The sequence below is a fragment of the Lutra lutra genome, chromosome 15 (assembly GCF_902655055.1).
Source record: "Lutra lutra chromosome 15, mLutLut1.2, whole genome shotgun sequence".
Lineage (NCBI taxonomy): Eukaryota > Metazoa > Chordata > Mammalia > Carnivora > Mustelidae > Lutra > Lutra lutra.
This window is the reverse complement of record NC_062292.1, coordinates 23,756,364-23,769,590: the sequence shown is the minus strand read 5'-3', so window position 1 is coordinate 23,769,590 and position 13,227 is coordinate 23,756,364. Positions and strand designations below refer to the sequence as shown.

Below are 13,227 nucleotides of genomic sequence, written 5' to 3'. Positions count from 1 at the left end.
GATAAAGATCCTAATATAGATATGAGTTGATAAAAGATTTACTAAAAACTTTATATAACATGCATCATTGCTGTATCTTTCACATAATTATTTTAAGTATACACAAAGCAGGAAAAGTCCATTGAAATCTTTTTCTTAGAAATCATCAAGAAATTTAATTCATTTGAAACAGTGGTTCTCAGCTGGGGTCATTTTGCCCCCCACAGGACATTTTGCAGTATCTGGAGACATTCGATTATCAAAACTGTTAATAGCTTTTGGTGGATAGAAGAGCCCATAGATGCTACCAAACAGCCTACAGTGCACAGCACAGTCCCCTTCAACAGAGAATTGTCTGGTTTCAGATATCAGTAGTGCTAGGGTTGGGGTGCCTGGTGGCTCAGTGGGTTAAGCCTCTGCCTTCAGCCCAGGTCCTGATCCCAGGGCACTGGGATCCAGCCCCGAATCAGGCTCCCTGCTCAGCGGGGAGCTTGCTTTTCCCTTCTCCCTCTCTGTGAACTCTATCTCACTCTCTCAAATAAATCTTGAAAGAAATGGTGCTAGTGTTGAGAAACCCCAGTTGAGAGTCATTGTAGCCACTTACTGTATGAATCCTGTGTTATTCCTTTGTTGAACATATTGCTGGCAAAACAAGTCGCTAAACAAAAATCTTCGGAGAAAGTAGTATCTTGTACTTTAGGGAATGTGTGATGATGTATTTATGAGATTTATGAGATTCGTTCATTTTTGAAATATTATTATTTTTTAAGGGATTATTTATATGAGAGAGCGAGAGCACAAGTGGGAGGGGGAAAAGGAAAGGGAGAGAGCATCTCAAGCAGACTCTGCGCTGAGGGTGGAGCTTGACTCCGGGCAGGATCGCACAACCCGGAGATCAGATCTGAGCCAGAGCCAAGGGTCGTTTAATCAACGGCATCACTCAGTGTGCGTAATTTCCCAACCAAGCCTTAAAGAGGGTATCAGTAGAGCCTAATTTTAATCAATGGACTAAAATTTAGTTTTTGTTTGTTTTTCAAATAATTAGTGGCTATTTGAAATATAAAATTTAGTGTCATTAATTTAAAATGCCTACCTGGCCACCTTTTTGCTCATGTTCCACAAATAGACCAAGACTCTTGTTCTCAGATCAGACGCTTTAGCAGTTTTACATCAAGATACTTGGATCTTGGGGCGCCTGGGTGGCTCAGTGGGTTAAGGCCTCTGCCTTCGGCTCGGGTCATGATCCCAGAGTCCTGGGATCCAGCCCTGCATTGGGCTCTCTGCTCTGCGGGGAGCCTGCTTCCTCCTCTCTCTCTCTCTGCCTGCCTCTCTGCCTACTTGTGATCTCTGTCTGTCAAATACAATAAAATCTTAAAAAAAAAAAATAAAAAAAAGATACTTTGATTTTCGTATTTTCTTTTTTTTCCATTTTAAAAGACAAGGGAGGGAGAAGGCAGATTTGAGTGGAATAAAGAAGGCTAAGGACAAGGATTTGGATTGGGGTTGAGAACATTGGCTCTTAATACGTTGCTTGTGCGGAGGGTCATTTTTCCAGTAGAGTCGTTCTTGGCATAAACACATATGTTAGATGTGTTTAGGAGTAAGCTGCAGCTACTGCAGATGTGTGTGTGGCCACCTCAGAAGACTGATGCTACACGGTTGAATTTGGTCTGCAAACAGCCTTCCCTGCATACCCTATCTCTTGTACTAAAGGAGTGCTCTTTGAAGGAGAATCTGTCCCAGGTTTTGTTCTAGATCACAGATCTGCAAACTTTCTATAAAGGCCCAGACTGTAACTACTTTAGGCTTTTATTTTTAGCGGGCTGTGCAGTCTCTGTTGCATCTCTTCAGGCCTCCCTTTCCGGGGGCGGGGTGAAAGTAACCATAAACAATACATAAATGAAGGAGCGTGGCTGTGTTCCAATAAGAGTTTTAATTTATAAAAAACAGGGCTTAATTCAGCTTGTGGTCCCTAGTTTGCCAGTCTCTGTTCTACACCATCAGCATTTCGTGTTGGGACATTTGGTATTGTCTGGTCAGTTCCCAGTGGTAGCTGGTTGCAAATGGAAGAAAGCGGTGCCCTTTCCCTTGTAGCTGCTCTGATGTTCCTAATGTCCTTTAGAGATGATGGTATGGAATGAGTGAATGACATGAGCTACAAAGGAGAAGGAGAATGATAAGGCATGCTTACAGCTTTGCTCACTCACAACCCATATGCAGATGTTCAACAAATTCTAGCAAGTTTACTCTTGAGAAGTCTGTGGAATTAGGTTTGAAAAATGTATATATAATCTGGCTGGAGTAGGGCAATAACCTCCTTATTGCTGTCTCTGCTTTTAAGGTTCTCTCTAATCCACCAGCCTCCACGCATGTTGCCAGTTTCTTTTCTAAAATAAAAGTGGTATGGCACACATCCCTGCCTGTAATTACACGGTTAACTCCCAGTCACCCAGAATGGTGTTTCCTAACCACTTTTTATCTTGAGTCCCTTTGAAAATCACTTGATAGCTGTGGAGCCAGGAAAATTAATTTTTGTGTTCATTACGTAATTTTTATTTTGGGGGAAGTTGTATATTTCTTGGCCCTAGGATTTAATTCATGGTCTCCTAGTTAAGAAATTCTGATTTAGAGAGTAAAGTGCATAATTTCTTCCCATGCTGTTGTACACATTTCATGATCTGTCTTCAGTCTGTCTTTGCAATTTATTGTTGTGTTTCCTTCTTCCCTCGCATGCCTTCACTCTCTTCTCTCTCTCTGTCTCTGTCTCTCATACACATGAGTAGTAAAGAGTATGTTTACTCCTTACTTAGAGAGTAAAGTGCATCTTTCTTCTCATGCTGTTGTACGCATTTCATGATGTGTCTTCAGTCTGTCTTTGCAATTTATTGTTGTGTTTCCTTCTTCCCTCCCATGCCTTCACTCTCTGTCTCTGTTTCTCTCTCTGTCTCTCTCTGTCTCTCTCTCTCATACACACACACACACACACACACACACACACACACACACACACACACACGGTTGTTGTTTTTTTATTTTCCCCTGCAAAGAATTAACCAATATTCTCCTGCCATGCCAGTTTCTCCCATTCCTCTGTCTTTGCAAGTATTATTTTCTCTTGCCAGGAATGTCCTTACTACTTCCCCTCCATCTGCCCAGTTTCTAGTTGTTCAGACTCATTTCAAATATCAGATTCTTAGTGAAGACTTTCCTGACATTTCCTCTTTGTCAGACATAATAAGTATGAAGGAATTGTAGCCAGTGACACATGTAGGGAAGCCTGCCTTTTTTTGGCATTGGGGTGGGGAGGAGAATGAGAAGAGGAAACCTTTTAGGGAAGATTTCTTTGCTCTTAGGATGTATCTCTCTTCTTAAGCTCTCTGAGCCTCAGTTTCCTAAGTTGAATATAATAATACTTACCTTGGGCTGTTAAATGAAGAGCAGTGTTCCAATCTCTGTAGCACCTCAATATTTATACAGGAAATTCTCTTCTTCTGGTCAGTGAGTGGCCCAGGAACATATGCGGGAGTAAACATTTTCAGAGACCCACTTTGTTCAGTTCTGAATAAACTGTCCTAATGGAAAACTATATTGTAAATTTACTAAAATGAGAAGATTTCTCCTAATCCTTCTGCTGAAGTTTTTTTAAGGTGTATGTATAAGATACAGGTTGGCATGCAAATATTTGTGTTGCTGTAGGCATTGCTACTTTTAAAAGGCCAGTGGGATTTTTACTGCTGGAGTACATGATGCTTTTTGGCTACTAACTTGCTGATAGAATGGATTTCTGTCTTTCACAAATTAACACTTGTGGTTTTCACGGTTCTATGAATGACTTGACTAGTGTATGACATAATGATGATTTGCGATTTTGCTGAGCGCAGATGTGTTACTAGTCCATCACGCTGTTGTTGAAAGCCGACCTCCATGCTTTGGAACCAAAATATAATGGGAAGAGAGTTTGGGATAAAGAGGACTGATGGTTTTATTGCTTTGACAGGCAGAGGAGGTAGCAGCAGGCTAAGGCCTTCAAAACCGAAAGCCTGCCTGTAGGAAGAGGCTGGGGGGGTTAGGGAAATCCAGAACCTAGCTGGTTTTGACAGGAATTGTGTACAGGCTGCTGGCCGGGTTGATCATGTTCAGTTGATCGTGTTTTCAGGATAGCGCCCAGAAGGGGGGAGGGGAGGTTTTCTGAAGAGAGGGAAAAGATTACTTAGTTTAAAATTGAGCCTTCTTGCTGAAGCATTACTCCAGCCATTTTGATTTTTGTTCAAGTTTATGCTTTTAAGTGGTTTCAAGCCAGGAGGCATGTCTCTGTGGCATTGATTATGCTCTACTTTTTTGTGTAGTAACTTTCGTTGCCAGTCGTGTTGATGCTTCCCAAGCCAACCCCTAGTGCTGGTGACCAAAGGGAAGCAAAAAGTAATAGTTCTAGGAAGAGGAATTTTGAACAGAGTAAAATGTAAGATTCTGTGGTGGCTTAAATTAATGGTGTAAGTCAATCTACTTTGCAGTTTGTATGACAGTGTAACAAGTGTAAATTATTACACTATTTTTAGATTCATTAAAAGGCTTGTAGGAGTAAAAAAAAAATTAGTTATACTTTAATGTGTTATATGCCATAGTAGAGTAGTAGTTTCGAATTTGGGGATTTTTCAGGGTTTCCTGGGACAGATTCCTCATAAACATCGAGGTTCTGTTATACTTGAAGTCATCACAGTGGTATCTATTTGTTGAGACTTCTGAATTTAGTAGGAATGACTAATGGTCTCTATGTGTGTGCAGTATAAATCATTCCTTTGGAATGAAACTTCTAAGATCATGTAAGTTAGTAGTCCATTTATAAAGACTCTGTCTTTTTTTATTGCCTACGGGATAAAGTCCAGGCTTTTCTTTTTGCTGTAACAACCATTGCCCTTTATACCTATTTCTTCAGACGCAGTTCTCAAAGTTCTCATCTCTCTTTTACATTTTGCCCTTTTAATTATACTGTGCTTAATGATTGGCAATTCCCTAAATGCCAGTTTGGCAGTTCCTAAATGCCAGTGAGAAAGGATTTCACCCTTCCTAACCTTTGTACATGCTGTTTCCTGTGTGTTTCCTTATTCACCTCATGAACTTCTATTAGAAGTGAAAATGGAGAGAAATCAGGTGTTTTACCCCCAGGTTTTCATAGTATTTAGACATTCCATTAGGGGTTCGTTAGGGGGTGGGTAATTTGGTATTGTAGAAAGTGCCGAGGATTAGTGAAGGAGACTTGCATTTAAGACCTACCTGTGCGATTAGTTGATTTTATGTGAGCTTGGCCATACCACCTCCAGTGAGATTGTTGTCTTCTGTAAAATCAGGGAATTGGAATATAATCGTGAGTAAGCAAAGTTGCCTTTCCCCCCTCCTCCTTTTCTTTGTCTTTACTTCCATTTTTCTTACCTCCTCTTCTTTCTTTTTTGCACATTTGAAGACTACAATGGTTTCTACGACTTGCTAATAAATTATACAGCCATGATTTTTCAAGAGTGGGATGTAGGGCCTGCCCTGGGAGTGACATAAGGGAAAACTTGGGATTTGAAATGTATTCTAAATTGGGATCTTCAAAGTACTTTCTGCCTCTTAAATAATAGTCATCTGTTTATTCTTTGTATTAATAACACGAGACAAAACATTTGGGATATATGTAGCTTAATTCTGAAAGGCTGTTCTTGAGACCATTTTGGCTCTGAAGTCAAAAGTGACCACTAACGCCATCTGTTGGTGGGAAGAGTTGTACCTTTTCTTAATTGGATGTATAGTTTAGTATCTATGAAATTTTGCGGATTAAGGTAGGGTTTCCCCCCTTCTTTTTATTTTGAAATAATTTCAGACTGTCAGGTTTGGTTTTTTTTTTTTTTTTTAACATTTTGCCCTGTTTGCTTTATCATTTACTCATTTCTCCCATACATACACATGCTGATTTCTTGAAATATTTGAAATTAGTTTGCATATCTCATACCTCTTTACTTGACAATATTTCATTTGTGTTTCTTAAAAACAAAATTATTCTTTAAGTAACCACAGTGAAGTTATCAAATTCAGGAAACTGATACAGCACTTTAATCTGTAGTTAATATTCTGATTTTGTGAATTGTTCCGATATTTTAGAGCATTTACTGCCCTCTAGTACAGGCTCATTAGTTGTCATGTCTCTGGAGTTTCCTTTAATTTGTAGCAGTTCCTCAGCCTTCGTTTGTGCCTCATGAAACATTGAGATTTTTAAAGAATGAATTCACTGAATGTTCCTCAGTTTATTTTTGTCCATTTCCTCGAGATCAGATTCAGGTTATGCATCCCCAGCTCATACTCATATGTGCTGTGCCCTTCCCAGAATATCCCAGCAGAGCCCCATGATGTCAATCTGTTCCTCAGTGGTGATGGTAATTTTGATCTGCATGCTCAGGCTGTTGTCCTGTTTCTTCAGACAGTGTAGCTACTTATTTTCCTCTTGCAACTTATAAGCAGTCTGTAGGAAGACACTGTTTTTGTTTTTTTTTTGTTTTTTTTAAAGATTTTATTTATTTATTTGACAGAGAGATCACAAGCAGGCAGAGAGGCAGGCAGAGAGAGAGGAGGAAGCAGGCTCCCTGCCGAGCAGAGAGCCCGATGCGATGCGGGGCTCGATCCCAGGACTCCGAGATCACGACCCGAGCCGAAGGCAGCGGCTCAACCCACCGAGCCACCCAGGCGCCCCTGTTTTTGTTTTTTGTTTTAACTTTTTTCTAATGAAAATAATGTCTTTGTAGAAATTTTAAAATACACAGGTAAGCCAAAGTTAGGGAAAATTTGACTTGGAAAACTAGAGAGAGCTCCATTGTAGTGCATGTTGATGTAATCTCTGATGTACACTGTAATAATGACTGACAGCCAGAAGGATTGTACCTTAGGTACTGTTTGGCAAATTGCTTTACTCATTTAGCAGCATGCTGTGAATATTTTCCCATGTGTCACCGAGTTTTCTTCCATGATGTTTTAGAGACCACGTAGTGCTGCACTGTGTATTCCTTTGCCGTGGGTCACTGTGTGTTGTTCAGCTTAGCCTTACCTTTCAGGTAACGGAATCTCTCAGGTGTCCAGGCTTTATAATTGCTCTTCTTTCTAGGCTCTTGCTTTTTTCTTACAGCCTGAGGGTAACAGTGCTGTACTGTCAGCTCACGTGAAGTTTTCACTCCGACCACGGAGCCCTGACTGTGCTGTTTATCAGTTCCACAGGGTGATGCTACCGCACTCCCAGTTCCTCTCTCTGACCATTTCCGGGCCTGCGGTGGTACACTTCTGCCAAATATATAAAGCTCTTTTGTTTTCATGCTTTAATTGTTCATATTATATAATATGTTGGGTTTTTTGGTTTTTCCCAAATGTGTGGTATTATGAGTTAAATGGACTTTCATGGGCTAGTGTTCTGAGCCGAGCATCTGGCTAAAATGCACACACACCCGCCAAAACCAAAAAGTTACAAGACAGAAACATCTGGAGCACAGACTAACTTTTTGCCTGTAACTTTCTTTCTTTTATCTGAATTCTAGTTTACCACCACTTATATTTTGGGCCAGGTTTCATGGGAGATCTCAGAGCGCTTATGTATTAGAATCACTTGGCAAATTATCTTCAGTGAACCTTCTCTGTTGGAGGTATAGCAGAACCTTCAAGGCATTACTTAAGACTTCCCCATTAGTGTTCAGTCATTTGAAAATCTCTCATCAAGTATTTGGTTTTGGGCCAGTTAGGTACATGGGAATATAAGCTTTCTTTGTAGATAGAGGCCAGTTAATAAATGGATCATCCCATTGTTTCTACACTTCAGTACAGATGCAACAAAATCATATCTGAAAGGCTTAGGTGTGGAGTCTCTTTACTGACTTAAGGTAAAACCACTTTAATCCTAGTGTACTCTTTAAAGTAGCTTCATTTTTTTTTAAGCCTTTCTTTATTTGGGAAATAATAGTTGCTATTTTATAGGTGGTGGGGTACATTTTATATGGGTCAGTTACTTTTCATTGCCCATTGTTAATATATGCACTCTACTTCAGGTAGCGTAATAAGGTGGCATTGTGATAGGTTTTCTGCTATCTTTACCTTTTTCCTTTTAATTTAAGATCTTAGTTTAGTTTGTTTTGAAAATAATCTTTCTTCAGATTCTCATACACATCTTGAGTATGTACCTAAAATACTTAGAAATAAAATATATGCCTGGAAAAAATATAAAGGTACCTAACTTAAATAATAAGTGATCTAGCAGATAGTCTTCTAGGAAACAGTTTAGTTCTTTTGACATGAGACTTCAAATGTGTGGATTAATTTAGACATTATCAGTTTTTTTTTCTTTAGCGATGTGGGTGGTGTGAAATTGCTAAACCTGTCATTGTGGTTGGCTTACAGTGATTGAAGTTTCTCCAGAATTTCTCTTTTTTTCCCTTAGTTTGGTGTATTCTTACCATATGAATTGCTGTCATTTAAAAAAAAAATGCTTGCTACCCCTTTGATTAAGAATGAATTGTAGCGGGGCATCTGGGTGGCCAGTGGGTTAAAGCTTCTGCCTTCGGCTCAGGTCATGATCCCAGGGTCCTGGGATCGAGCCCCGCATCGGGCTCTCTGCTCTGTGGGGAACCTGCTTCCTCCTCTCTCTCTCTCTGCCTACTTGTGATCTCTGTCAAATAAATAAAATCTTTAAAAAAAAAAGTAGCTTAGAGTTTTTTTATTACTTAGTCTATAATACTAGGAATAGATGGAATAATTTCAAGTTGTGTGCTTTTGAATGAATTTATAAAATAATTTAGAACATTTATGTGTAATCTACACTTACGAATTAGTTTCTCAAGAGACCCCTCATCATTAAATTCCATGGCTTTGTATTGCAGCATATTCGTATGGTTTTTTGTGCTGAGAGATATAATTATTATTAGTTAACATGTTTATATATTTAGAATTTCTAAGAAATGAATATTTTTTAAATAATGTTTTTAATCATTTAGTAAATTTCTTTTCCAGTGTACTTATGTCTTCCAAAGTGGTTCATTTAGAGGAGTAGTTTACTCTTTCTGATCCATTGATTTATATTGTAACTTTAACATGCTTCTGGAATTTAGAAGTAGAAGAAAGGCTCTTAGAGGTGTGCCTAATCCTCTCCTTTTTTCCTTTTTTTAAAATTTTATTTATTTTTTATTGACATATAATGTATTATTTGCATCAGGGGTACACGTCTGTGAATTGTCAGGCTTACACACTTCACAGCACTCACCGTAGCACATACCCTCCCCAACGTCCGTACCCAAACACCCTCTCCCTAGCCCCCTCCTCCCGGCAACCTTCAGTTCTTTTTTCCTTTTTTAAGCCACATCACTGATAGATGGACTTAGAGCCTCTCCTTAAATATTTTTTTTTTAAATACTTTTTTTTTTTTTTTATTTGACAGAGAGATCACAAGCAGGCAGAGAGGCAGGCAGAGAGAGAGGAGGAAGCAGGCTCCCCGAGAGAGCAGAGAGCCCGATGCGGGGCTCGATCCCAGGACTCCGAGATCATGACCTGAGCCGAAGGCAGCGGCTTAACCCACTGAGCCACCCAGGCGCCCCGAGCCTCTCCTTAAATATTAACAAAGTTCCTTATCCATGGCCTTATAGCTGGCTGATAATGCCTAGACCAGGGTTTGAACCCATGGCTTTCTGACTTCAAAGTCTGTGTTCTTTCCATTATACTATACTATTTCTAGATGCATGGAGTTTTCCCTGTGATTTCTTTTAATTCTTACAAAATCTGCGTGAGATATATTTTGCCATCTCTTGTTTATAAATGAAAAAACCAAAGTTCAGAGATTAAATAATCCATCATAATACACCTGGTTTAAGTCCTAGAATTTAGTATTCCATATCTCATGATTTTACACTAAACTGCCTTCTCTGTTGCTTGCTTGGTCTGCAGTGAGGGGAGGGGAGTTACGGGGTGGGGGAATTGCTCATGAATTGACAGGACTCCCATTAACTTTTTGTTCATGTCCTCTGAGATTTGCCATCTCTGTGGCACCAGGGATTCTGGTGCTGGTAAGATGGTAAGATGAAGATGACTTATGTGAGGGGGTACCATGTGAACATGGGAGAGCTTGTACAAGAGAAGACGAGAAGAGGGTCCTGGAGAGCAGAGATTGGAAATGCTTGGGTAGGGAAGGGGCCTGCACACCACTTCGATACTTTGCTGGTTTTGGCAAAAGGTGGATGAGTGTTGTTTACTACTCACCTTCCCTAAGACCCAGTGGCATACCTCTGGCATATTAAACCTTGAAATATACTGGTTTTAGTTTTCTAAGTTCAGTTCCCTACTTAGATACCTTTCATGATTGCTAGTGCCTGTCCTTTCACTTCTTCAGCCCTTTCCAGAGTTAAGCACGAGGGTTCTGCTAAGCCAGCCGGTGAGCGAGCACTCCATGCTGTACCTCCTCTCTGGGCCATCTTCACGTTTGTATTTGCACCTTTGTTTATGGTGTTCTTACTTCTCCTTTCTTCCAACCCTTTAGCTTGTCTGTCTTTTTAAACCCAAACATGATTTCATCCTGTAGAAATTCCATGACTTTTGAGCTGAATAGAAGTGTAACAGGTGGTAGTATTCTGATAACTTCATTTCCCGTTCTTTCCCGCTCTAGCCATAATGAACTTGCTTAGAGTAGGAACAACCTTTCAGGTTCCCTTTTCTGTTTCCCTCCTCCCCTTATTTTGTTTCCCTCCTCTTCCTTCTCCCCTCCATCTTTACTTTCTCTCTTCCATACCCTCTTCCTCTATCCTGTTTTTTTCCCTACCTATCCATTTATCAGTTCATCTCTTTTCTGTCTTTTGTTTTCCCCCCTCCATCCTCCCTTTAATCCTCCTTCCAGCTGTCTGTCCCTACTGTGTTAGTGATCATCTACCCTCTGAACTCTAAAAATGGGATATAATGAACCTATGAACCTTCATAGGTTCGTTTTGATGATTGAGTGATTTTTTTTAATGAAAAATACTCAGAGCAGGCCTATGAAGTAATAAGCACTCCTGGATGTTATCCTTTGTTTGTGGTTGTTGTACTGATTTGTGTATTCCAATTTAAATAAATGATAGGACCTGCTGTAAAGGGGGATATAGTTTTCCTTTTTTTGCATAAAAGTAGATAATTATTTTTAAAAAGTAGTTATAGAAGTTAGTTTTGAACTTTTAAACACTTTAACATTCAAAAATATCAATTGTATTAACAATCATGATTAAGATAATTATTTCTACTTTGAGAAAAATTATTTTCTCATGTTTTACATTTTTAATTGCTTGCCATATGGACTAATTTTTTGGTAAATTCTTTGCCTAAAAGTGTCTTTGCCATCTCTTTTTTGTTTGTTTGTTTGTTTGTTTGTCAGAGAGAGAGGGAGAGAGAGCAAGCAGAGGCAGACAGAATGGCAGGCAGAGGCAGAGGGAGAAGCAGGCTCCCCGCCAAGCAAGGAGCCCGATGTGGGACTCCATCCCAGGACGCTGGGATCATGACCTGAGCCGAAGGCAGCCGCTTAACCAACTGAGCCACCCAGGCGTCCCGATGTCTTTGCCATCTCTTGAATGAAAATTTAGCTGGGTGTGGAATTCCGGGTTGACAGTTATTTTCTCTAAGTACTTTGAAGATATTTTCTTTTCTTCTGTATGCATTATTTTTCTTGAGAAGCTTTCCATATAATTTTGTTCCTATATAAGTAAAGTGTGTTATTCCACTTGCTTTTAAAACAAATACCCTCCAGTTTAGAGTGACATATGTAGAATATGACTCTCTTTATTTTTCTTGCTCAAGACTCGTGATTCCTGAATAAGAAGAGTTTGTCTTTCACATGCTCTGGGAACTTCTCAGCCTTTATCTCTTTAAATATTGCCTTTTACTATCTTTCCTCCTCTAGAACTTCTCTTAGATTGTGTTAAATCTTACTCTGTTTTTCATATCTCTTGATCTCTACACATTTTCTGTATCAATAACTCTTTGTACAGAATTTTTGCATAAATTCTTCTACTTCACAAATTCTCTTCAATTTTGTTTAATCTAATGCTTAATTCTCCAGTGACTGTATTTTTCTTCTTTAAAAATTTATTTTTATTTTTTTTCTAACAAATGTTTGTCTTGCACTATTTTTTAAAAATATTTTATTTATTTGCCAGAGAGAAAAAGAAGGAGCACAAGCAGGGGGAGTGGCAGGCAGAGGGAGAAGCAGGTTTCCCGCTGAGCAAGGAGCCTGATGCAGGACTTGATTCTAGGAGGCTGGGATCATGACCCTTGCCGGAGGCAGGTGCTTAACTAACTGAGTCACCCAGGTGTCCCTGTCTTGCATTCTTCATAACATCTTGTTGTGTTTTCAGTTTTTTCTTTTAAGGCTGCTGATTTTAATCTCTGCTGTTTTATAGCTCATCTTAAGTTCTCAAAAGGTAATCCTAATAATTGTTGTGTTTCGCACTTTTACTTGTAATGTGTTGTTTGCTTATAGAGTTGGTAAATTTTTATTTTGATCTTGCTAGTGGGGCTTTATTTGCTGGAATCACATACTGCCTTTTTGTTCCCTCCATCTGCCTTGGGTTCCAGGAGTCTGGCTTGTGAACATATTTTTGTGGATTTCTTGTCTGATAGGTCTTGAACCGTGCTGATAGTATAAATTCACATTGTGTGTCTGCTGGAGTCTGTTTAGGATTATAGATTGTCATTTTGTAGACAAATTTGTGGTCACTCTCCTCTAGTCTTAATGTTAAGTTCAGGCCAAGACTGATATGTGTCTTTATCTTATACCAGTATCCATCCATCCATCCATCCACCCTCCGTCCCTCCCTCCATTCCTCTTTCTTTCTTTCTTCCTTTCTTTCACCATTTTACATTGATGGGGTAGACCATCAATATGTCTGGCTTTATTCTAGGTAAAAGTATGGTTGTGTAGGGTGGGAAGGGAAGTATGTGTCTCAATTCTGTTCTCATCTTTTGGTTGCCTGATCAAAATTTAACCTACAATTCCTACCTTTCTTTTGTATTACAAAGATTTTTTTTTTAAGATTTTTTATATTTATTTGAGAGAGAGCTCACAAACAGGGCAGAGGGGCAGAGGGAAGGGGAGAAGCAGACTCCCCATGAACAGGGAGCCCTGGCATGGGCTCTGAGACCCTCACCTGAGCACAAATCTCTGGATGATGACCTGAGCTGAAGGCACTTAACCCCCTGAGTCACCCAGGTGCCCCAGCATTTTTATATTAT

General features: G+C 39.5%; 1 protein-coding gene across 3 annotated transcripts in view; it reads left to right on the top strand.

Annotated features, from left to right (window-relative positions):
* The window catches only part of RALGPS2 (Ral GEF with PH domain and SH3 binding motif 2), a 157,004-nt gene that overhangs the window by 19,619 nt on the left and 124,158 nt on the right, over nt 1-13,227 (top strand). The gene's annotated exons all lie outside the window — the stretch shown is intronic.